Raw genomic sequence first — 25,490 nt, forward strand, 5'->3', positions numbered from 1 at the left:
TTAAGTTAGACCAGAAAATTATATGGCAAAAAGCAATACTTACTAACAGTACCCTAGTAAAAAACAGAAAGAAGTAAGATTTCAGAGATTCTTATCTCTTTTTTGACATGAATCCTCAACAACAGCTGAACATCATACATTTGAAAAAGTGGAACAATTCTGACTTGAAAAGGTTCAATTCTACAAGAGTGTCTTGTGCATATACTGAACACTGCATTCAGAAGCATTCAGGAGATATGAGTTCTCATGAGATAAAGGAGCTCATGTATGGAGGGCTCACTTTCTTGGAAACTGTAGCTTGGTTCCTGGCTGCAGGAGCAGCTAAAACAATGCAGATTTCTGATTTTTTTTTTTTTGTTTTTGTTTTTGTAGCAGCAATTAGAATAGTCTCTTTAGAAGCTTGTTTGACTATGGAGGAGAAGTTACTTTTCCTTCTGGTTAACACCAAATGCAACTTTTTTCCAGGATGCAGATACTGACACTCACAGTTAGAGTACCTTTCATATCCTTCAGAAAAGTGCAATAAGCCAAAAGTCTTATAGTATGGTATTGTTAACAGTCCTGGTTATTAACCATTTGGGTCACATCTGAAACTCCATCTGTACGTGAAGGGGTCTATATTACAATAAATTTCAAGGCCCACTCAGCACTGAACTTTCCATGTTTTCCTGTTACAGTTCAATAAAATCACGTTGTGTTACATTCGTTTCCATGTAAAATAAAGTGAATGTCACATTTTTTTTGTCATACCATTTTTATTTAACACCTTTTTTCTATATCCATTAGTTTAAAAAGTTATAACAAGGCAAATCATTTATCAAAATGAAAAACGCTGTACTCCTTGAGCAAGGAAAAGGGGATTCTAAATAGAATGTCCCTGTTCTTAAATTAATGGAACTATTTTACATTTAATATTTTCTCTTAAGGAGTTATGTAAGCACTCCAAGATCATTAATGAAGAAGTACAGAATCACAGTTTACAGTTGAAGGGCAAAACTGCTAAAAAAGCTTTTCAGACTTATGTCATTGAGTGATACAGTGTACAAAAATAAATGCAAGGATCATTGATCTATGGTGTCATAATTAAACATCCAGAACTCAAGACAAGGAGAAAGGATAGTAAAGTTCATTAAAATTTTACTTGAACATAAGCTGCAGGACTAATCAAGCAGATATACTAGGGAAGGCTCAGGTTTATAATCCAGTAGACCTTTCCTTTTAAACAACAGCATCCTAAAACTAGATTTTCTGTTACTATTCCGGTTTTAAGTAAGACTATTTGTTTCTTATGTATGAAGATAATTCATCCGTGTCAGATGAACTCATCAATTCACCTGTTGGTATTGTGATGTTTTACATTTCTATCCCCTAGAACCACTACAGCAGTTCGGCTGTCCATCATAAATCTGGCTCTCACTTGCCATCCAGATGCCAATACACACATTCTCAGCCTTCTGTCTAAAACATCTGATAGAATAGATTTATCAGGGCTTCCTTAAGCAACACGGTAACTGACTTTTTAATGAGCAACACTGTCACTGCAATGAAAGAAAATTCACAGAAATCAGACGGAATTCATCCCAGCGAGCTAATGGAACTTGCAGAAATAGTATTGGATCCACTGGTTGTTATTCTTCAGAACTAATGGAGAACAGCCAATGTTCCAGAGGTGGGAAATGACAAACCATACTACCTGTCTTTACGGGATAAAAAAAATCCCACCAGCCTAATGGGGAACTACCAAACAGCGAATTCAAATTCAGGTTGCCTAGTTAGCCAGTCAGTTGGCCAAATTCCAAATAGTTGCAAAAGCATACTGAAACGTGGGTAATAAATAGTATAATTAAGAACTGGAAAAGATGTACACCTACAATATAAATATTGTTGAACACAGGCCTCCTGCTTAGTTCCATGCTACCATTCAACCCCATTGTAGTACCACTCTGCCATAGACACTTCCATTTGTGCCAACAATTAACAATAGTCAAATTTTATCAGACTTCAATACGAATAATCCTGTACCCTCTCACTGTTTCCCAATACTTGGGCAGAAAAACTTCATTTTTACAATGCCCCTTCATACCATTCATTTTTCAATATTAGACTGAATTTGTCAAATAGTAAGCTTTAAATTACATACAAAGCACACTAAAAAAGACAACATATAACGAGATGGAACATAGGCCTATCACATTTGAGTCTACAAACTCATCAGTTATAAAAACATTTTAAGAAACAACTGCCAGGTTTCGATTTGCAGTGTTTTAGATCATTTCCCTCCCAGTTACTGAAAGTTTCTCATGTTGAAAATCACATGATAATAATAGATTCCTCTTTTTTCCCCAGAGGACATAGAAACTATAAACCAAAAAACTAAGAAACTCCTAGAACAGGCCAGGTTATTAAGAAAGATACACACAAAATATTTTCCTTCTCAATGTAGCCCTGAAGTACTTTGATAAATAAACGAGTTAGTCTTTTTGGGAATGCGTCATTAGGTTCCAGAAAAAAAAAAAACAACAACCAAAAAAAACACACATTACCTAAAGTATGGGGAAAGCATATAGTATATAATTTTGCATAGTGCAGGATGAAACATTTCTGCACTTCTTAAAAGCAACCAAGGCACGAGCAAGGTCACAAACCAGAAGGAACACAGATACAGGTAAGTTATTGATCAATGCAAATTCAATTAGACAGCGTTACACTGATGCTAACTGGACATCTTTTAGTCCATACTACAAAGAGTGAGTGAGCATTCTCTTTGTAAGAACTAAAGCATTCACTGTAATTCTATGCAACAAAAACAATGTTCACTGCTGGAATCAGGTTTGTATAATATGCCTATAAAGTCACAATTCAGCATGTTTTATTTACATGTTTCCTTACTGCTATTCAGAAATTTCCAAGTTGTTAAGATTCATTTTGAAAACATCACTTGTTAGCTCTTGGGTACTCAAGGAAAATAGCTGAAAAGTGTAGGGATCATTTATGCTTATGACTTACTTTTAATATTAGAGAATAATAATAATAATTCTTTTTAACATGAGAGAAAATAAAAATCTACAATGTTTAAAGCTGATTAGAATGACCAAAAAAACAATAAAGAAAAGAACACATGCTTGGTTTGTCTACCATTATGGCTGCATGCCTTTTGAAAAATGCAATGAATTATTTGTACCTATTGTTATGTGCTTCTTTTACTTTCATAGTTTTATCACTTTATATTTTAGTTTTGCTTAGTATGTTATATCTTTGATACTAGGAAATGTGATCCTTTTTTCTTTTCCTAACACAATTAGGTTTATTTCTGAATATTCACCTGTATCTTTTGAACTATGATTGCAATTCAATATAGGGTATTGCTATTTTTCACTAATAACTGCAGTTATTCTACATGATGTTGGTTTCAGAGGTAAGAATGTAATCCGTACCTGGTACCTCACACCGCACATCACATCAGCCGCCCTTTTGTCAGGCTGCTCCTCTACTGCTATTTGTCAACAGCAGGAAAATGGCGTGGTATATTGCTGAGATGGTTCAGCCTCTACTTCCATACCACCAACACCCACCTCTGACGTCTTGGCACAACAACGTAATAAAATTGGAGGCATTACTTGTGGAGCAGTTTTGTTTGTTTGTTTGTTTGTTTTTAGAAGTAGTCACAGAATGAAGGGCCCAAACCCAACAGTTTCTTGATTGGACTGGAACATAAATCCAAGGAATCCACAGAATTCATGTAGTCCAGCACCAAATTGTAATAATTTATGTTTTTAAGAAAAGAGAGGGGGGGTGTGGGAGGTATTAGACTTCACGCTCAAAATGTGGACTTCTTTCCTTACAAAATTACGCTTTCAGTCTTTAAATCTCAAACAATGATTAAGTTTTCATTCAATGTGAAATGCCATGCAGAACTCTAAAATACATTTTCATATACCATACAATGAGATAGTTGGAACAGATATACAAAATGACTCTAAATGGATTGTGCTTTCGAAACTGTGTTAGAATAAACTCTACATTTATTTTCATCAACACTGCAGACTTGTCTCATTATCCAGATTCATATTTGTTTTCCAGAGGCTAGCTAATTCTCAAAATAGAGGAAATGCATTCATTACTCATTAATATAGATATATGACAGTCTGAGGTCCAATAAAGCTTGTATTGCCTTCATTTTAGGATTGCTATATTAAAAATAGGTGGCAAACTTGTAAGTTTGATATATGTATTTTCTCAAATGACTCTCAAAATTTTATAGAATATTATATATGTAACAACTGCATTCAGACGTGATTAGTAAGGTTGCAAAGTCAAGTAGCTAAGCATTATGGTCCCTTTTGCACGTGTTCTATGATATGGTCCTTAATTTCATGATCCACATGAGTCCTGTTGGCTTCACTGCATCAGGATCACAGTGTTCACCTTTTTCACTGCATTATTCCAGGACTTCACTACCATACGGTACTCACATTCTGAACCAAAGATAGAGTAAGTGGTTTCATTGTGAGCTTTTCCACGAGACTCATCACAAGAGTAATCAAATGTTCATAGATGCTAACAAATCTACTTTTGTAAGAAACCAAGGGAGGAACAGGTTTTATTCATGATCTTTTTACTATTTAGAGGCTAAGACACATAGGATCAGCTAAGTAGGTACCCAAAAATGCATGAAGAAGCCTAATCATTTTCCCTAACATGCTAAAACACCACATTTCCAAGCAGGGAAGCTCTTTTGAAATTTCTTTTACAAGACTATCCTCATCACTAGCCATGCAAATACATTTTAAAATCTGACCAAAACATAATATAGAGAAGAGTATCCACAAATTGCAGGCTTCTAACAGTAGACATGTCGTACCCCATTTTCAGAGCGTTTTGCATTCTGTTTGTTTTAAACACAAGCTTTAAGCTGCAGCAGAAATCTAAGTTCTGAATCCTCAGCATTTTTGCAAATCAGTCATCAAGATCCCAAGTCAGGCAACCAAAAATACCAAATACCTCTGCAAACACTTTTACATAAATGAACCATCAGCAAAATGAAACTCTCGTGAAGCTGCTGTGGGCTAAATTCGAATGCCTTAACTATGTAACCACACACTTTGTAGCTTGTGCAAAAAAACGGAGGAGTATTAACAGTGACCTTCTTCACCATCAACTGTGAATCTCTTGTGTATTGAATGGGGCAGCAATTTCGTGCAAGTTTGTACATGATAGTGCAATAGAAAGACATTATGTATATACCTAGAGGCCAATTTGCAAATGCAGTGCACCTGATATGCATGTTAGAGATTACTTGTCTTTGCAACTCCAACAGGATTCTTCTAATGTTTTGAGGAGTTATTTTTTATGTTGCTTTTTTTTTTAAAAAAAATTTCTAATAGATATATAACATTTAAGATATTAGAGAGCACAAACAGAAGAGAGGGGGAAAAAAACCCAAAAATTTGCAACTGGCCATTATCATTATTGCTACAAGAAGCTAGAATTCATGGCCTTACCTTTTTGACAGACATAATCAATTTTAAGGCTCCCACAGTCTTAAGGATAAAACTGCCCATAAACAATAACAAAATTCAACTTTCTCTCTAAACAGATAATGCCTTCTTAAGATAATCAATGATTATCTATTTATTTCTTTTTCTGCTTTCTTTTCTCCAGCATGTATGAGTTATTCTGAAATGAAGTCATATTTGTGGTAGTGATATAAAGTCAATAGAACTACCTCCATACCTGGAACCCAATCTAACATACAATATTTACACTCAGTCCATTGTCTATTTTTGTCTACTCCAGAAAAGATCACCCTAACTATCATATAAATTCTTGTATTACCTCAGACATGAGCTAGCTGGTTTTCTACAATTCTATAAGTGATAGTAATTAAGTATATTTCTACTAGCTAATGTAGCTCTACTACATTAAATCATCAAACTAAGATTTGTCACATAGAAGGGCTATACAAAACTTGAAGGACATAAAAGGACATTTTTCTTCCTATCTGCTTATCACGCCCATTGCAGACATAAATGTACAAAAAAAAAAAAAAAAAAAAAAAGAAGAGTCATTGTCGAAAGTAATACAGACTCTTGAATGCTCTAATAAATTTCCAGTGTACTGGAAGGATACTTCAGTTGTTGGCTAACACAGAAACAGAGCATAATAAGTATATCTTCACCAATACTGAAATATGTGTAAGGACAATGAAACTATATATATTCTTTTGTTCAACATCTTTGATGGTGAACTATCATTTAGAAATAATACATAATAGCTCTATAATGTGTAATGTATAATTACGTAAATAATTAGTATAATCTTGAGATGAGATGAGGGCTATTAGCAGCAGTGGATACTCTGAACCTTGAACATTTAGTCAAAAAGACCAATGACATCCAATCAAACTTCTTTAAAATGAATTGCAACAAACAATGGTAGCACAGCTGCTATTAGAATTATAATTGAGTTTAGGAGGGAAACAGCAGCTGAATGCAATGCAGATAATTAAGGAGCAAGCTTTTGTTAACACTATCAGTAGGGTCATGATTCTGCAGATTGTGAACTTATTATGTCTGAAGAAACTAATCTATTTTTATAACAGAGGTATATTTCTGCTTTTTATACCAATAAAGTATACTCTGGCTACAAGATAGCTGATCACTTATTTATTTCAAGTACCCATTTAGAGAAATGGTAAGCATTTACAAAATCTAAGATTACCATGGAAACCTTATTCTTTAATGCTGAGGATTATGGGAACAATTGATTGTACAATTGGGATGAGTAAATAACAAACCTCTGAACATGACAAAGACCATAGCTACTAAATTATATTAAATAATTACTCCCTTCTAGGCTAACAGACATTTTACTTCATCGCAGCATTGAAAGGGAAGCAATATACATCCTGTGAGTACATAATAAAAACATTTAGAAATATAACATTTAGGCTATACAGGCATGAAATGCATGTTCTTGTGGACTTCAAATTCTTAAGAAGTAGCCCTGGGACTGGGAATTACAAGTATAATCTAAAATTTCTATTTCCTATTGTGTGTTGACTAATCTTGGAACAAAAATTGCCCATGTGGACAAGACAAACAAACAAGTAACAGCAAAGCCACTCCAAGCTTGCAGCTTGGCAGCAAGCAGGCAATGCAAGATGCTTGACCACTGATAACCATGAGACCGGGTTCCAAAAATGGAAAAGAGATCATTAAAATGCCAACAACATTACATCCTGTTAGCAATATTTAACTGGTACTTCTTAAACAAACTAAAGAGCACAGGTCCACCAAAGATGTTATTATCACCATTCGTACTAGTAATCCCTTCAACTCACATAGCACAGACTCAGGATCTTTGGTTTAAGACAACCCTGCTCATAACATAGGTCATTTCATTGGCAAATCTAAATTTGTTAGGTAAAAATGAGTAATCCTGCCTTGGAATCTCATTGACCTCAATGTGTAAATAAAGCAAGGAAAATGTGTCTGACTGGCAGCAAGCCACGACTGTGCTGCGTGCAGTAAAAACATTTATATGTCAAAAGTAATTTCAAAAATATGCTTTGATATTCTGACCTATTGAATGTTCTAATTTTGACCTACAACCTACTATAGCAGTGTAATAAAAATATTTTTAAAATATTTTAACATTATTAATCATTTGCTGGTGGCCAATCTATTCGTGTTTTCTCTATTCCTAATTCCGAATATTCTAAAGTCTCATTTCACCTGAACATGTAAAAGGTAAACAAAAGATTTTCCTAATTCCCAGCTATTTCAACTGTTCCTTCAGGAATTCCATTTCCAGTTTGAAGATAGAGAAAGCTTAATTTGGTCATTATTACAGTAGAATTTAAGAGTGCTTCAGTTAAGATTCAAAAATGGTATTATTTCTACCCCATTTCAGTTCCTTTTAAGGGAATCTGGAAAAGAACAGGTATTAGCCAAAAAAAAAAAAAATTCCCTTCTGCTCATGTGCACAAAATGTTCTGATGCTTATACCTGGTATCCTGGAATACTTCTTCTTGGAAATGGACAATTTTTTCTAAGTTATCTTCAAAATTTTTCTATGTATTAAAGCTAAAGTGTAGCCAAACAAAGAAACAACCAATACATAATTTTAGGAATTCCATATTTTGAAAATATAAGTGTGAAAATAGCAAATGGACTAGCAGTTCCTTTCTGAACATTTCAGAGAATCAGCATGATTCAGACATGAATGAGGCAACGGCATACGAAATACGAAACCCCAGTAGTCAATCATGAATATATATTTTTGCATATTTTTATGGAATACTTGAAATCTTTCACCAAGATGACCAGATTTCCTTAAGAAAACAGCATTGGCAACCATTGTGCACTGTCCATACAAGGCAAGATGTGTTTTTCTAATCAGCCTCTATACGATCATGGTGCAATTTGTGCAGTAGCTTCAGGCATTTGTGGACCATAAGAAAATGAACAATATATTCATTTAGCAAGAAAATGTTTCCACTAATTTAAAGACTATTTTCGTGATTGTGATGTGTTTGTTGCTATGATCAGCACTGAAGATGATGATGCAAAGCCGCAATCAACCTAGACTTGCACTTCTTTCACAGTCTTTAGATACCATTCTAATGTAATTCTGATAAATTTGAGCATTTGAGCACACGTGACCTGCTTGGAGACAAATTTGCTGCTTGCTGATCAAATAAATCAGTTCACTTTGATCATCCTTACAAATCCTTTCTTCTCCAATTTGTTATGGCTTTAAAACAGCATTTTTTATACTTCCTCAATAATGAAAATGATTTCAAATACCTTGAAAACTTTCTAGCATCTTCTCCACTGTACCATTATGAAAGGGGTAGAGTATTCAAACTGACATCTCTCAAAAATTCTCTTACGAAAATATCATCTACTTTTATATGATAGTCTGATTTGAAATGCAAACGTTTCCTGTTTAAGTACAGTTTCAAAAAAATGAACGTATTCCACAATAAGATTCAACAAAAGCCAATTTTAGCAAAATTCTGGAATTTTAGTTTTCCTTATGCAATCATTATCTTTCATTTTAGGAAAACTCTTAGCAGCCATGAATGAAAAAGCAATAATCATGTCAATTTTAACATGGATGGAACCTACTTTTTATTGCATAAATCTAATAGATGCCCTAAGGCATACCATTGCATACTATTATCCCAACAGTGGATGGTCAAGGCACAGGCAGCACTTCACTTCAATAAATACTAGTGAAGAATTTGGTCTTTAGGATTTTCCTTACAATGAGAACATAATTTCTAATAATGCAGGATAAAAGACAAGTCTCATTTCCTTTGTAGCTTTGGAAATCAAAAATAGATTTCCTAAAATGAAGAGATTTACTGCAAAACAAGTCACACACTGTTAAATACAGAAGCTTTCTTAATGCAGTTTGACAAAATAATTTTTCAGCTGAAATACATTTTCTCCTTCATTCCCCCTGGACAGCAGTTAACACTCATCTTGGATTGATCAATAGGTCACATATGCACTACCTTTTTCTCTCCGAAAGCTTTCTTTCCATGGAGATGTGTTTGCTACTCCATAAAGCAAATTATTAAGAACAAAGCCTAGAAATTGGACCTTCCTAGTCATTGTGCTACACTGCCACTGAACCTAAAAGGTAAAGCACATTACTGAATCACAGAATGACCAGGGTTGGAAGAGACCTCAAGGATCATGAATCTCCAAGCCCCCAGCCACAGGCAGGGCCACCAACCTCCACATTCAGTACTAGTCCAGGCTTCCCAGGGCCCCATCCAACCTGACCTTGAACACCTCCAGGGATGGGGCATCCGCAACCTCTCCGGGCAGCCTGTTTCAGCACTTCACCACTCTCATGGTAAAGAATTTCCCCCGACATCCAACCTAAATCTTCCTTCCCTCAACTTAAACCCATTTCCCCTTTTCCTGCAGTTATTTGCCCTTTCCGAGAGTTGACTCCCCTCCTGTTTGTAGGCTCCCTTTATGTATTGAAAGGCTGCAATGAGGTCACCCCGCAGTCTTCTTTTCTCCAGGCTGAACAAGACCTGCTCCCGCAGCGTGTCTTTGTAGGGGAAGTGCTCCAGTCCCCTAATCATCTTCATGGCTCTCCTCTGCACCCTCTCCACATTTGGAAGAACGCAATTTGGAAAACGACTTTGTGTGAAAACCTTATAGTACATAACTGCAATCCATTATCTAATAATGTCTAGTATAGTACAAAAATATATGGCACTTCTTTATCACTACTATTTTTAAGCACTTCATGAATATTTACTATGCAACTAAAAAGTCTCCCAAGAAGTAGAATAATGCCTACTGTAAATAACATTATGTTGGTTTGTTATGCAATCTGTAACTAAACCTATATTTAATAATTTAATAGGAATTACTAATGACCTTCAATTCCATTTGAACTCTTATCCTAACTTCAGCTGCAGAGAGCTTAAGCCTGGATACTCAAATACAAACAACTCCATGAGGTGAAGCAGAAATGATTTGACAATCTGAAGTGAAATGATTTCATGAAATGTATTAAAAAACAGGAATGTCACTGTGACTCCCGTTCCTCTTATTCTCTTCCTTTTTCTCCAGTGGAAAAATTATGTGACAATTTAAAAATTATTTTTCATTTATTTATGTCTGCTGCGCTTCATAAGTTTGATATTGAGACAAGGTTAGTGACAGGCAGTTTGCATTTAGAATTGAAAGTGGAGATGTTTAAGGTGGTCCCTAGATCCTGTGGGTGTACAGTAGATAGTGCCAGAATACGCAGTTGATTAAACGATGCTTATCAGAAATAAACGTTTGCTAATTCTACCTGTCTGTGCAAAGAGACAGAGAATGCAATGTCTGCATTTCACATGTACTAGCTACTCAAATTCAAGGTCAAATCCTAAATTACTTACAGAGGAAAGACTCCCAGATAGTTGATTAATGTTCTGACTGTGGTAGTATGTTAGATTTCATATTACGCAATGATTATATATGAGCCATCACTGAAGGCTTATACGGGGTCAGAGACGCTTGGCTGATTTGTTTAATGTCTTTACAGTGCTTCCATGTTAAAATATTTCTAAAAACTGTAGCTGTAGCTGTAATTAAAGACAGGACCAGTGGCTGCCTACTAATGGAGGATCATAACAAAATTTGGTTTACTTCCTCTATTTTGTAAGGGATTCCTAAACTGAGCTTATGCTAGAAAGAAAATTAAGAAAAAAAAAAAACTGTTAACACAAGTAAAATGTCTGATTAATCCACAACAGAACTATATTTAGAGTTTGTTGCTATTAATGACTTCTCGTATGAATGTTAGTAAATCACCTAACTTCTTCATGTTCTAGTAGTAGAATAGGCATAAAAGTATAGTAGAATTCAATTGTGTGAGACTACAACAATGAATATGTAGGTGGGCCAATAAGAACTTCCTCAATATTTTTTCCCACTCATGATGGGGAGCTAGGCTATCAACTCCAGGCAATTTATTTATGTGTGAAAGCTCACAGAAGGCTTGATTCACTATGTGAGCCGAGTACAAAGCGTATATCCGTTAGGAAGCATATTGTCCTAGGAAACCATTGCAGTTGAAAGAAGAATTAACTGCTATGTTGCAGAGCTTCATAAACTTGTTTGTTATTACTTTTGCTGCACAGAGCCCCGAATGTCCAGCACAATTTCTTTCTGACTGTATCGCCTGCTAGCAACTAGAAATCTCTTTTACTGGATGGGTCTTATTTTTTCCCTCTATATGATAATGTGCTTAAAACAATATGCTGGGAGCTGTTAGGCATTTATTTACCATGGTGGGTTAATCTCATCTAGGGAGGTATAGAAACTCAATCGTGAGTGCTACAGTATATAAGCTAATTGCCAGGATAAAACCAAATGAATAATTACTTAACTTCACAATGAGGCCTGGGGGAATTTTTCTTTAATAAAGGTTTAATTCACCAGTGATAATGAATGCAATCTCACATACTACTGAACAACACCATTAGCATAATGGCTAAGATACAAAAAGCATAATTAGACCTAAACAGAAATGTTAATTACAGCCATGAAGCTACCAAACAAAAAGGGAGTTTTCCTTTACCTGTGAAATGCGTAGTTTACGTAATCCCTGTGGATGGGTTATCAATTCAGCTCCAGTGACTGACAGGCAGAAATTAAAAACTGAAGCTTCCTTTGCCATTTGATTCCAGAGAGGACTGTGATTCACACAAGAGAATTAGAGTACTGGTGAAGGCGGTGAAATTCTGTACCTCTACTCATAAAGCTTAAAAATTACACTCTCATGCATCTGAACACTACACTACAATTCCTTTTCACAAAAAAGGCAGGCTCATCAGATCTGGTCAGGAATGTTAGATCTCTTCCAAGCATATTTGTACTTCCAGACTTGCCTACCATGCACAGCACTGTGTAGCTGTACAAGGAAGCGTGGCAGCCTGCTGGCTAGGCAGCTGCTGAGAAGTTTACTGATAACAAGCAGCTTCATTTCCGGCACTAAAAACAACAATAACAAAAGCTCTTTGTACACAAAAATTCACACAAACTCTTATATCTTGCTTAAATGAAATCTATGGGATGTCCTCATGGAAGAGCACTCTTTTGTGCCATTTCTGCTGTTCATTTCTTTCATCTCACGCTGCACAAATATTAAATTCAGAGATTCAAAGAACTCAAAAGTTATAAAATATGAGAACTAATGTTGTATTTTTTCCCCTTACAGGAACTTATTCAGTGTATAAAATGGACACTGACTGAATGGAGAGCTATTCAGTTTTTCTTTTCATCTTCATCCTTCTGTGTTTGATTCCAGGCCTTATTTAGCACACATCATCAAAACCCTGCACTGCATACAAAATTACTAATTTCTTCATGGGCTTTTTGTTGGTTTTCTCAGCTTTTTTGTGGAGCTCTCAGCTCTCATTATAATTAATCTATCCTCAAAACACCTCTAAGAAATCATATAATTGAAGCAGAGGGAAATGAAGGCCACATCGCTAAATACTCACTAACAAATGTGCCTGATTTGATATGACTAAGTATTCAAGGTGGTGGAAAGCCATTGTTTGTGCATCTGTTTATAGGTAGTTTACTTATGAACTAATTTCTTGTTTATGGACATATTAATCTTTTAAAAGTCTGCGAAAACTCTCACTGAAGAGATCTGCTGAGGATCCCAGTTGAAAATGATGCTGAAATTAGAAGAATTTAATCCCCACAGTGGCATTCAGCCACCTGAACCATAAGACAGTCCCTTTCACTCTTCTAGTTTCATACCTTGCACACTTCCATTTCTGCAACAAATTAATATGTAATCACATTACTGAGATGGGAAGAAAAAAAAGAGATTAGAATCTGAGAAATTAAGGATTTTTCTATTATTGTGATTTCAAATTTCATTATAAATTGGAGAACCTGGAGGAAGATGTTGGAAAAACACTTCTACTGTTCATATAACACCACTGTCATTGAATCTAATGAAGGCTGTCATTTGTTGAAACCTAGCCCAAATTCTCAAGCCTGGCAGGGAACAACCACGCCCTACGATGGAGTGAACCAGTGAGTGTCCTGGGAACGTGGACTGACAGGTATCTACAGCAAGAGCTAAACACTGAGTGGTGAATATGGCCACTTTCCCTTAAGATGTCCTAAAGAGGAATTTGTGAACGTGATTGCTGTTCTATAACAGGTAAATGATGAAAGCACTGATGCTAAAGCTCTGGCTAAGCCACTCTAGGGGGAGGAGGCTTAAAGTTCATCTGTTTAAATAGATCTCTCACCACCTAGCTATACAGGATACGATAATTTTCCTGTTTAATCCGGACTACTTTAATAAACGACATTCAAGCTACAAGATAAAATTGTAGAAAAAGAAACAAAAAACAAACAAACAAAAAAATCACAGATCCATTCTATGACTTTCTAAAGCAGTAAATAGGATATCCTTCTGAGTGGCAAGAAACGTGGGCTCTGATTCTGTTTATGTACATTACCCCATGACTATTTAATGCAAAATAAAAGGTAACAATTATTAGAGTATGGATCAGAAACCAAATGCTTCTTCCTCCCAGAGCCTGACTCCTTTAGCTCAAAATAGGACTCCTGTACATCCTGGATCTCTATCTTTTTTCTAGCAACTTGTAGATCCCTTTCTGACCATCAGAACAATTTAAACATGTAATACAGTCCAGTCCAACCCACTCAACCAGCATACATCACAGTAACCAAGATTTATCTGAGACCGGAAACATGGATTTGAATTTTTTCAGGCTAGATAAAATAATAGAACTTCAAATAATCAGAAAAAAGAAAAAAAAAAAAAAAGCATATTGACTCAATAAATATTTACCAGAAGGACAGTCAAAGAGAGGAACAGCCTGCCCAAGAAGGTTGTGTAGATTCCATTCTTTCAGATTTTGTTGATTATACTCAATTAATCCTGAGCAACCAATTTTGATTTCACAGTTTAGCCTTCTTTCAGCAGAAGGTGGAATCAGAGATCTCCTGAGGTACATTCCAACTTGAATTATTCTGTGTAACCACAGGAAAAGGGGGTAGTAGCCTTCTTCATCAGCTACTCTGGAAAATTCAGCAATTGAAGCAACGCCTTATGAGGACACCATCTTGCAGTAGACTGTGAATGCTTATCAAACAGAGTCTTTCAACCTTACCCATCAGTCTGATTATTTCATACTGTGCTGAGAAACCATTTACAGGTGATGTCCATGTATAGTCATAAAAGATTTTTATTCTATTATTTTACGTCTGCAATCCTGGTATTAAAGACACATTAGCCTTACTAAAGCGTAAGAGTATTTTCCAAGGTTTTGAGCTTTTTTGTTTGTTTTAGTAAAAGATTACTTATCAATCTTGCACAGAAATGACCTATTTGGCTGAACTGCCCACTCCATCAGAATACTATGCAACTTAAACAGATTTCAATTCACTCTGCTTAAATTATGATGCACAAAGCTAAACAATTTTCTTACACAAATTTGTCGTTCATGCAAAGTAAGGTTTTCTGAAAAAAAAAAAAAAAAAAAAGCTGTAAAACTAACAAAAAAGAACAAAGGAACAGCTGTAAGTCAAGAGTTCTTATGCCAAAACACTTTTCAGCTGGGTTCCACATTCATTTCCATCCCCCATATCATACTGATTATAAACTTAGATGCAGATCTAATGTTTTCATTTAATCCATTTTTTCCATATTTTAAATTCATTGTATTTAGTGAACATTCAGTTTGAAACATGCAGTATCAAAAGAAACCCCCACAGATGCAGGGAATTTGAATAATCAGGTCCTCATAATCCCTAAAGCTCAATCTAGTGAAGTCTCCATGGGATCATTTTAAACGTGCACAAGAAACAAATGACCAAATTACTCTAAACAATTGTGAGATTACAGATGAAATAAGCCATATGATTAAAATATTGATACTTACATTACAGTTATACCTTCAATCCCCCATGGAGATTTCAGCCTTGTTGTGCCAGGCATTGTACAATCACACAATGGTCTACTGTGCAGGGGAATTACAACCAAAAACCTGATCAACTATGATGTAGTAACATCAGATCACAGATGGTAAATTTATGGCACTGGGAAGTCCTTCAGGTTTTCCTCAGACTACTGCTGTGTGTCAGAGTTACTCACATTAGTGGATACTTGAAGTTGCTACTCAGTTTTCCTTGTCTGCATCCATTTCACAGACAAAAAATACCACAGGTTTCAGAACAATACTTGATGATCAACTGTGATCCTTACCAATCAGAATGATTTCTTTACATATGCTTAAACCATTTATTTCAATTTCATGTTGAGGCACATCCAGCGACTGATTACAGGGCATGCTCGGTTTTATTGCAATGCAATCTATAACTCTCTTTTCGGCTGAGTAAGAAACTAAACAGCTAATTTCTGTACTTTCAACCTGTAAGCTAGGATTTATCTACTGGTGTTTAATCAAGTCAGGCCATTTCCATTATTTTCCCTCAACATATCAAACATTTCCATTCATACAATATATTTAGTTATTACCTAGCATTTATCAACACTTTTTTGAGGTGTGATTTAGAAGGGAGAGTTGGATGGTAAATATTTTTGGCTCTGAATTATTTATTAACAACCAAGAACGGGGAACTATTTTTCCTCTCTCATCTCTGTATTTATACAGTTACACAAATCACTCTCCTTGACAGGGCATAAAGCACATAGGAAAATCAGGCAGATTCCTAAATATCAATTTAGTAGACTAAACTTAGGCTCTTGAATCTGAACTGCATTTACCTGCAGTTTCTCAAGCTCAAATGCACCCTTCATATCAGGGAGCACAGTTTCTCTGGCATCCTTTATACCGCCAGGGAATAAGTTTACTCAGTCTTAAGAATGCACTTTACCACCTGTCAACACCATATTTTGGCTGTGATTTTTTTTTTTTTTTTATAATGAAGCTTTACCAACTTCCTCTAATTTCCATGAGAGGCCAACCTTTTCTTAAAACAACCAAAGGCTTTACAATTAGCTGCTGCTAGTTTGTTTCTTTTCAGCAATGCATCTTGCCTCTGTACTGATTGCTGTGCTTTGGAAATAGACTGAACATGTATTTATTGACTAATCAAAAATACAGTAAAAGTAGAAAGACACAGCAATATTTAAAATCTAGCTGATTACCCTTTGGTGGCAGATGACTAACAGCTTACCTCAGCAAAGTAAAAATTGCTGCCAAAGGTTTCTTCATAGAAATAATCCTTATTTATTATCCAAGTTCACAGCTGTATACACTGCAGGCAGTAACTAAAATCACTTAAAAAGCACGATGCTAAAAAACTAAACCCCAAGCTTACGTGACTGTGATGCTTATTAAAGGTCTGATCCTTCCTCATTAAGACCAACAGGAGGTGTTCTGCCAAAGATTTCAGTAGTAAAGGAAATTATCTCAGGGAAAATATTCAAGTAAACCCATAAAGTTGCATTCTGCTTGTGAGCAGTTAATGTGTGATTGTCTCTGGCACGAACAAGGGAAGCGCAAAACAACTCCTAAGAATTCTTAGGTTACTCAATAGTCTTCTCTCTTGAAATAACAGGACAACAATAGAAGACCCATCGTGCACACACGCCTATCCCAGCTGAACTCTAGTACTTCTTTCGGGGAAAAAAAAAAGTGGTTTTATGCAGCTGTTGTAATAGCCTTTTGGACTAAATCAGCAATCTTTGCACGGAACGTTATTTTTATAAGATCTATTAAAATCTCACTTCTTAAAAATAATCATTATTCACTCTGTTGAGTTGTATGGAATAAGGTCAGAAGGAAAGAATAATATTCACTAATCAATTCATCCATTTAACATTGTTAGCCTGGAGGAAACAACACAGAGAAATAGTCTACTATATACCCTGCATTCTCCCCACACAGTTGTTATTTGTCCTCCCTGTGCTGCAGTCTGCAATATTTTCATATACTCTGCTGCAGCCAGATATGAATCCATTCAAGGTTAGGTGATAAAATATCAACCAGTGATTTGAACTGGACTGAAACAAGGAAGGGTCAAAGAGATTCTGCCCATCTCCTCTCACATAACTACCACAGAAAATAATTGTTTTAAACAAAAAATTAAAAAAGTAAAAAATCTAATCCCACTTTTATTGATACTGGGGAGAACATTGCAAAGGACATCCTCTGGAAGGCCCTTGATGAGCAGTTGCCCCTCTGCTCTGCTCAGTGTCTCATCCCTCATTTCATGACATCTAAGCCAAATCATGAAAGCCAGGAACCCTGATGAATAACATCCCTGCACAGGGCCTGTACTCCTGTCAGGACTGGAAAGGTGATTCTCCCATTGCAGATCCATCTGTTGGGGCCAGTGAGAATGAAAAGAATGGAAAGCTGAAGCGAACAAGCAAGCCTCTGACATGAACTGAAGAACATAAAAGGTTAACAAGGCTAAGTACAGAAACAAACTTTAGAATAAAGAAACAGGCAAAGGTGTCTAACATGATACCCTGAGGTTAAGCCTGATGAGAACACAAGTGCCTCTTGTGCCATAAGATCACAAAGCAGGAGCAGGTTGGGCTGTAGTTGATGACCCAGTCTACTCAGTGGCCCCCATATATGAGATTGCTGACAAAGTACCAGGCAGCAATTCCAGCTCTGCTCCCAGAAGTACGGTGAGAGCTGTGCTATATCTGGACTAATTAGTCACGTCTCTCAGCAAGGCTAATTGGGATCTACACATGCACTGACATGGTGATACTGTCTTGGATCAAGAGCTAGCACAGGCAGTCCTATGTCCTCATCACAGGGCAGAAGCTGCACCTGAAGTAACACAAAGACTAGCCATTTAAAATCTTACAGGTTCCAATTAACACTACAAACTGTTCTAAAAAAAATTACAAAAAAGTGCATGTTGTGAATGAGAGGTGCTGGATACGTCACAAGAGAAACGTGCCATGCAAGGATCACCACCATAAGGAACCAGTTTATGATGCTTTGGTTTCTAAGCACAGCAGTATTGCCCACCTGGAAAGCATTCACCCACAAACCGTCTATGCAACTAGAATTAGACAGAGGAGCAATGCATTGGTATAACTGAGTGTATCCTGTGCTTACCTGTGCCAAATCAGCCCAATAATTCACATGAAGAGCAAGCCCCATCAGCAGATACCCTCTGATGGTATGCCAAAGAACTGATTGGGATCCTTGAGACAGTTGAAGGCCCACACTTTTAAGAGTTATTTCTTTCTATTTTTCCAAGTTTCAAAAGTTTCTATCTTTACCTTCTTGTACTGATCTCCCCTTCATTCTCTGTCACTCCAGTTCTCTTTCCTACAAGTTATCCAGTTCAGATTTTCTTTTAGCTTTCTTTTTTCTGCTCTCTTCAATACACAATACACCCACATTTGTAATGGTCACAGTGTCACAGCCGTACAGCCCAATATGTTCCAGTAGCAGCTGCTAAGTGCTGTTCAGAGATTCATGGACAGTTTTCAGACCTCTGAAACATGCCTCTGATTAATCACAAACCTCTTTAGTTTCTTGCACAGGAAACCAGTGACAAACCACTATACTTGCCTACACTGCAGTAGTATACTTCCAGAACAGTGGAGAGGCTTTAAATTTTTAACCTTTTCAATTCAGCTTGTGATTATTTTGGTTGTACTTCTGGGGATTGTACACCCCTAAGGTAGGGATTCCTGGTGTGTAAGTAGTCTCTTGTATAGCATACACTCATCGTTTGTGTACTCAGTCTTACTGTCACTGAATATACAACAGGTAGCTCAATTAGAGAACACTTTCTATCCTACAGTAAGCATACAGAAAAAGACAATGCCACCGATCCCTGAAGGGCAAAACACAGTAATTGTTGAAATAATTTTGAGATGAAAACATGATTTCTTTTTTTCAGTAAATTCTATAGAAGAAAGAATCTACATAGTAACACTAGTGCTTAACAAATATATGCATTTCAAGTATATATGCTTTCTCAAAAGATGGTTATAAACAAAAGGACACCAGGAGGGTAAATTCATATTTGCTTATGTTATTCTAAATGATATGATCTTTCCAAATAGAAGCAATGGAATAATTAAACTAATTTTCCAAAATTATTCTAGTATATTCAATTACAGATTTTAATTATTTTGGAGAAATAGTTCAGTGTTAATGAAAGACACGGTAGTTAGAATCATGGCAGAGTATGGGTTTCATGTTTCTGCATTCCATAAAGCTTATTAGAAAATGTAAATCAAATATTTGATGAATACTAAGAGCCTATCGGGACATTAAAATGAATATTACCATTGTGACTCTGAGAGTCAGGTTGAAGTATAACAGAAGTCAGTTAAGGTAAGTGGATTTCAGTGCCAAAGGGAACATTAGCTGTTTTAAAGAGGCCTCTGGAGTATTATCCAGTATTAAACACGGAGGGGGAAAAAAATGAAAAAGGTATTTAAATAACACTCAGGCTGTGACACAAACCAACAAAAGATAGCACAAAGTTTCAGCTGTTACCTCATGTAAGTTAACCTATTCTCACATGTTGATAAAAATTCACTGAGGACATCTTGATGATGGGGAACACAGAAGTCACACAGATGTTTATTTTGATCCTTCTTTGTAACGATCTAACAGTTTAATTTGGCCATTAATGATATCTTTGCCAGTGCTTTTGGTTGTGTCTCATATTTTAAAATATGTTTCTTTATTTCACATTCTGTAAAAGCATCCGAAACTCATCATACTCTAAAAAAGGCATTTTGATAGCCTGAAATTTTTTTCAGTAATTGAGCCAATTCTACATATTTTATACACCATTTTTAAAAACGTGCAAGCTAAAATTTATTCTTTTCAGGACATGGCATGCATTAGGAAGGGTTAAATGGAAAATACAAATGAGATACATTTCCAAAGGCAACAAAGAGAAACCTGTTATACAGGTTATTCCATCTCAGGTTGTCAACAAAACACCATGCCACATTACTTCTTCTGGACATTTAAGATAAGATCCACCTGAACAGTATATTCATCAAAAAGGATGGAAGATTTACACCAGCGAAAAAAAGTAAAGCCATTGTGTGTTTCAATATCTCCTAGTTGGGGTATATGTATAACTACTATCTGTAGACTTAGGTCAAACAATAAAATGCTTTTTTTAGGTCATGGATGAAGAGTGAACATGAGTGAGGAAGCTGCCTGAATTTGGCAGGCGCAAGATTACAAATGGTGATCCTCGAAAACTTAATGAAATCTCTATCTGTAAAGATGGCAGTTGATATGCTACTGCATAAAGTTTTTCACTACTTGCACAAAATGTCATTTGGGTGGTATTTCTTGTGAAATTTTTCTTATGTACTAGCTGAACTCAGAAGAATAATTTCTTACTGTTCCAAATTGAATTTTGTAATTTTTGCACCAAAAAGTTGATTTATATTCATATTCAGCCAGTTATGGCAGGTATCTCCATTTTCTAGATCTTCCCCTTTCCTTGTTATTTCTATATTTGTGGCCATTATGTGTCATAAGTTGTTATATTAAGATATCACTGACAATGTATTTAATAACAGAAAATGTGCAATTGCATTTACTACTCACAAAATCCTGCTTGAACTATTCCATATTCAAGCAAAAGAAAGACGTACTGTAACAAGAATTTTTGTTCCTACTGGTTTCATAAAAGGCAGAGCCCCAGTCAACCCTGTCTACAGTTTCGAAGAGTATCAAAACAAAATCTAAACATGTATCTATGAGCTTTTGAAAATCCCAGTTCTTCTGTATACAGATGTTCCATTTGGACATGGAAATCTGAATTTGGATGGTAACATTTCAAATGTTAAGATTTCTTAACAGAAAAGACACAGTTAGGCCTGTTAAATTCATACGACAACAGAGTTGTTCTCACTGTTTCCTCTACAAAAGGATTTTTCTTAATCCTTTCTAAGAAAGCAGTTCTGAAACTGCCAATAAAATAATTATCAAGGTACCTTTTCACAACATACTGGACCTTTTTTCTTGACTTAGAAATAATAGTGAAACTGTAAAATATATGCAAAATGTCATTTTCCAGAGAATTCACTGCATTTCTCTTCTACAGAATTTAAGGGGAGTTTACACAAAGCAAAACTACATAATAAGCCACTCTTTTTTTTCCCCCCACACCAAAACATAAAAAATAATCTTAAATCTTTTTTCTAAACCTGAACCATTTTTTGTTATATTTAGTACATATAAAACAACAAAAGCAGCTTTGGCAACTGTATCTATTTTACTAGCACAAGCTTAAGCTTTACAGAGATCTACTCTGATTGATAGAGAACTTTTTTTAAAAACAGACGTAAGTTTTTCTTAATTACTCACACATAAATGTTTAACTCACTGTGACAGTATTATGCCAATACTTAATGAGAAGACCCATATTTCTCTGAACCTACAGCCAAGCCAAATTATTCAGTGATAAGCTTAATTTGAATTAGTACTGATGTCATTGACCTCCAGATCAAATTCTAGCAGGTAGGGCCTGTTTGTATATTTAAAAGAAAATAGTTGAAATATTTAGAGAGAGCTACAGATGTTTTATCCACTACTATATTAAATCAGCATATCATGCTAACTGCACACTCTTGGGTAAGAAACTAGAAAACCTAGAGAAAAGAATTGTTCATTCTTATGTTTCAGTTGAAGTGTACATTAAGAGAGAAATGCAGAAATCCACTTTTTTACCTTAGAGTACTCACTTCCTTTTCTAGAGAAAAGAAGTCCGTTAATGAGTATCACGAAGTATTTGGTAGTATGCCACAGGTTTAATAGATGTTGTCTTGAATTATAGTAGAGAGACATTTTGGACCTTTGCCTTTTGTTGCTGTGTGACAAATGTCAGTAGAGGACCAGTCTGGCAAAATGGCCTCTGACATACAAGTGTGTGTGGAATGTACCACTGAATTCCTCCAGGAGGAAAAAATTGCATCCATTAACATTCACTGGTGCTTGCTGAATGTTTATGGAGATCAAAAACTGGACATTGATGGTATGGTGTGTTTCAGCAGCAGTGACAGCGGGCCCCCCCATTGGTACAGATTTTTATGAGCATAGCATGTAGGTTCTTCTTCATTTCTGGTGAAAATGCATAACTGTTGGTAGTGACTGTGTTGAAGAAAAAAAAAAAAATGTGTTTCGTACCTAAGAATTTTCACTGTCATAAAGTGTTCATCGTACGTGTCATAGTTATCATGAAAATAAATAGAAGGCATTATTTTCAGAGCAACCTGTTCATTAAGGTGTTCAGCACCAGAGATGTGGTTTCAAACATAGGAAAAAAAAATATATTTTACAGCTTTTTTGCAATGATGATGGCTACAATGACAGATGACTCCAGTGCAGACAATATAACTTCTTGCTGGGTGACAGACAACATTAGCAAGACTACACTAAAACTAAAATTCAGATAGAATAATAGAAATGACATCAAAATGGGATCACAGAAAGCCAAATGAGTTGTAAAAGTTGCTTATCATTAAAACTGACAACCAAATCTGTTTCCTTTAGGAGAAACACAAACATCAATAGACAAATCATATGCTGGTAGAAGATTGGTAACTCACGGTTAAGCAAATCTAAGCTAATCATATGGTTAAAGAAAGTATGTTGTGTCAGTTTTGGATAGGCAGCTGTAACAGATGACAAACAGACAAGCATTTAACTCTTCCACTGAACAGAATGCAGAAGATAATTTAGTGAAAAGAAACTAAGAACTGAAACTGAACTTCTAGGCTGAAAAATAATACATCATAGAGAGTTATTACAATAGAATGCCAAAAGACTATGAACTGATAGGAAATAAAGAAAAGCTCTTGATAAGTATTTAAACACAGAATGCCTTTAGCAACAGGATTTATCTAAATATAAAACTTGTTACTTACAATTTTTGTAGATGTGTGATTTTAAAACTAGATTTGAAAAGGGTATACTCTTAAAAACTTACAAGTTTAACATGGACGCTAACTTCATGGAAATGGCTCATACCAACATAAATTTTTGACATCAAAGTTGTTTGATTGGATGATACTACACAAAATCATTTAGCTTTAGAATTCTTTTTTGCCTTCAGTTTGAAGAGTGAGTGGTTTTCTAGAGTTATTCTTGAAAAATAAATAAATGAATAGGTATCTCAATGATATGACTGCTCTGGATTATGCCAGCTAACCTGAGATGGTTGTAAATGCCAAAAATGGTTTACAGGACTATGAAATGGAGCATTTTTAATAAGAAAATGTTGTTACTCAAATAAGCTATGTAGTGGCAGAAAAAAAAGGCTAGTCTCACAGACAAAGAAAAATTGAAGAAAATATTACAAATTAAATGGCAAGCAGATGACAGCATAAAAGGATCATACTGAGGTCAGCATTTTTACGCATGTGCCTGCAGGTTAGACCTAACAGCCAGTGTGCGTGAGTTTCTATATGAAGGAATAATATTAGATGTTCCTTTGAAAATACAACTATTTGACGAGTATGGAAGCATGAATCTGTTCTCAGACAATTTTAAACAATTCAGGTCAAATTTAAATCACTCTTCCTATATAAGAAAATATCAACTCTTTTATTTCTCCAAGAAATTGAACTAATGTACTGATGTAGATTTACATATAATAAAGAAGCGTTAGTAAAATTGTTATGCTTTGATAGTATGGATAAAAATAACTAAAAACAATGAAGCTCACATTCTGTATATTAATTCTTAAACAGGATGTTATGATTATTCTCCTTTCGTAATTATTAAATGAGAAGTTTGAACTCATTACATCCATTTCCTTGTCAAAAGATACTGGAGAAGGGTGCAGCAACTATTCAGATTTACTCCAAAAATTATTCTTGTTCACTGTATATAACTCTTCTGCTCTTTTTCAAAATACACTACAGAAATCTATTTTTGCTTATTCTGCATACTATAATACATATCCACATACATTTATAGATGAATTCTACTATACGTATGCTAAAATCTAATATGATTACTATAATACCTATTTATATAATAAATATATTATATCTTAATAAGGGTGATAGTTAAGACAGTTTATACGACTCCTCTCCTAACAGACAGCAAAATGTTCAAAGCACATCTGAAATCTAATATATATCTTTTCGATCAACGATAGTGCTATGATAAATCTTCCCATGTTTTCGTGGGGGAACAAACTTGCTTAAACCATGTAAAAGGCAATTTTAGCAATAAATGATGAACAATTAATTACTCTTCCATATACCACTATTCCATGCAAGAATTTTTGAACCTCCTAATAGTTCCCTAATCTTTAATATCGTATTTTCTGGTAATTTATTCTTTTTCTTATTAAAGATCAAAATACCCTACTCAAAGTATTGCTGAATTTTTACCTGTCAAAACTGAGATTAATTATGAAGTGAGATCTCAGAGGTCTATCCTGAGTTTGGTTCTGTTCAATATTTTCATTAACAACTAATAAGATAATAGAATAGACACTAATAAAGCTTGTAGATGACACCACACTAGAAGCAATTACGAGCACTTCACAGGAGAACACCGAAACTCAAAATGATCTTGATAAACTGGGGAAAAGAGCAGAATCAATAAGATAAAATTCAATACAGACAAGTGCAAAGCACTAAACTTGGAAAGAATAATCAAGTGCTCAAAAATGGGGGAAACTCTATAGGCTGCAGTAAAGGCTGTTAAGGAAAAAGACAACTGGAATAGCGATTAACAAAGCAATTGCAAAGAGAAAAAAATGGTATCCTCTCTTGATTTATCAGGTACATTGCCTTTCAGGCACACAAGGTGATGAAACTGCTCCAACAGAACTGTAGTATTGCACGAAATATATTAACAAACTAAGTCTATAATATTTACGTAAAAATGCAAATTTGCTGCCAATAAAAACTTCCAGGCAGGAGAATACATTGTTTGACAAATTGCCTTTCTGGGCTTGAATCAGGCCAAA

At 35.3% G+C, this 25,490-nt stretch overlaps 1 protein-coding gene across 1 annotated transcript in view; it reads right to left on the minus strand.

The window, feature by feature from the left end:
• IQCM (IQ motif containing M) overlaps positions 1-25,490 on the minus strand; it is a 172,686-nt gene that overhangs the window by 25,442 nt on the left and 121,754 nt on the right. The gene's annotated exons all lie outside the window — the stretch shown is intronic.

The sequence above is a fragment of the Lagopus muta genome, chromosome 4 (genome assembly GCF_023343835.1).
Source record: "Lagopus muta isolate bLagMut1 chromosome 4, bLagMut1 primary, whole genome shotgun sequence".
In the NCBI taxonomy this organism is placed as follows: Eukaryota; Metazoa; Chordata; class Aves; order Galliformes; family Phasianidae; genus Lagopus; species Lagopus muta.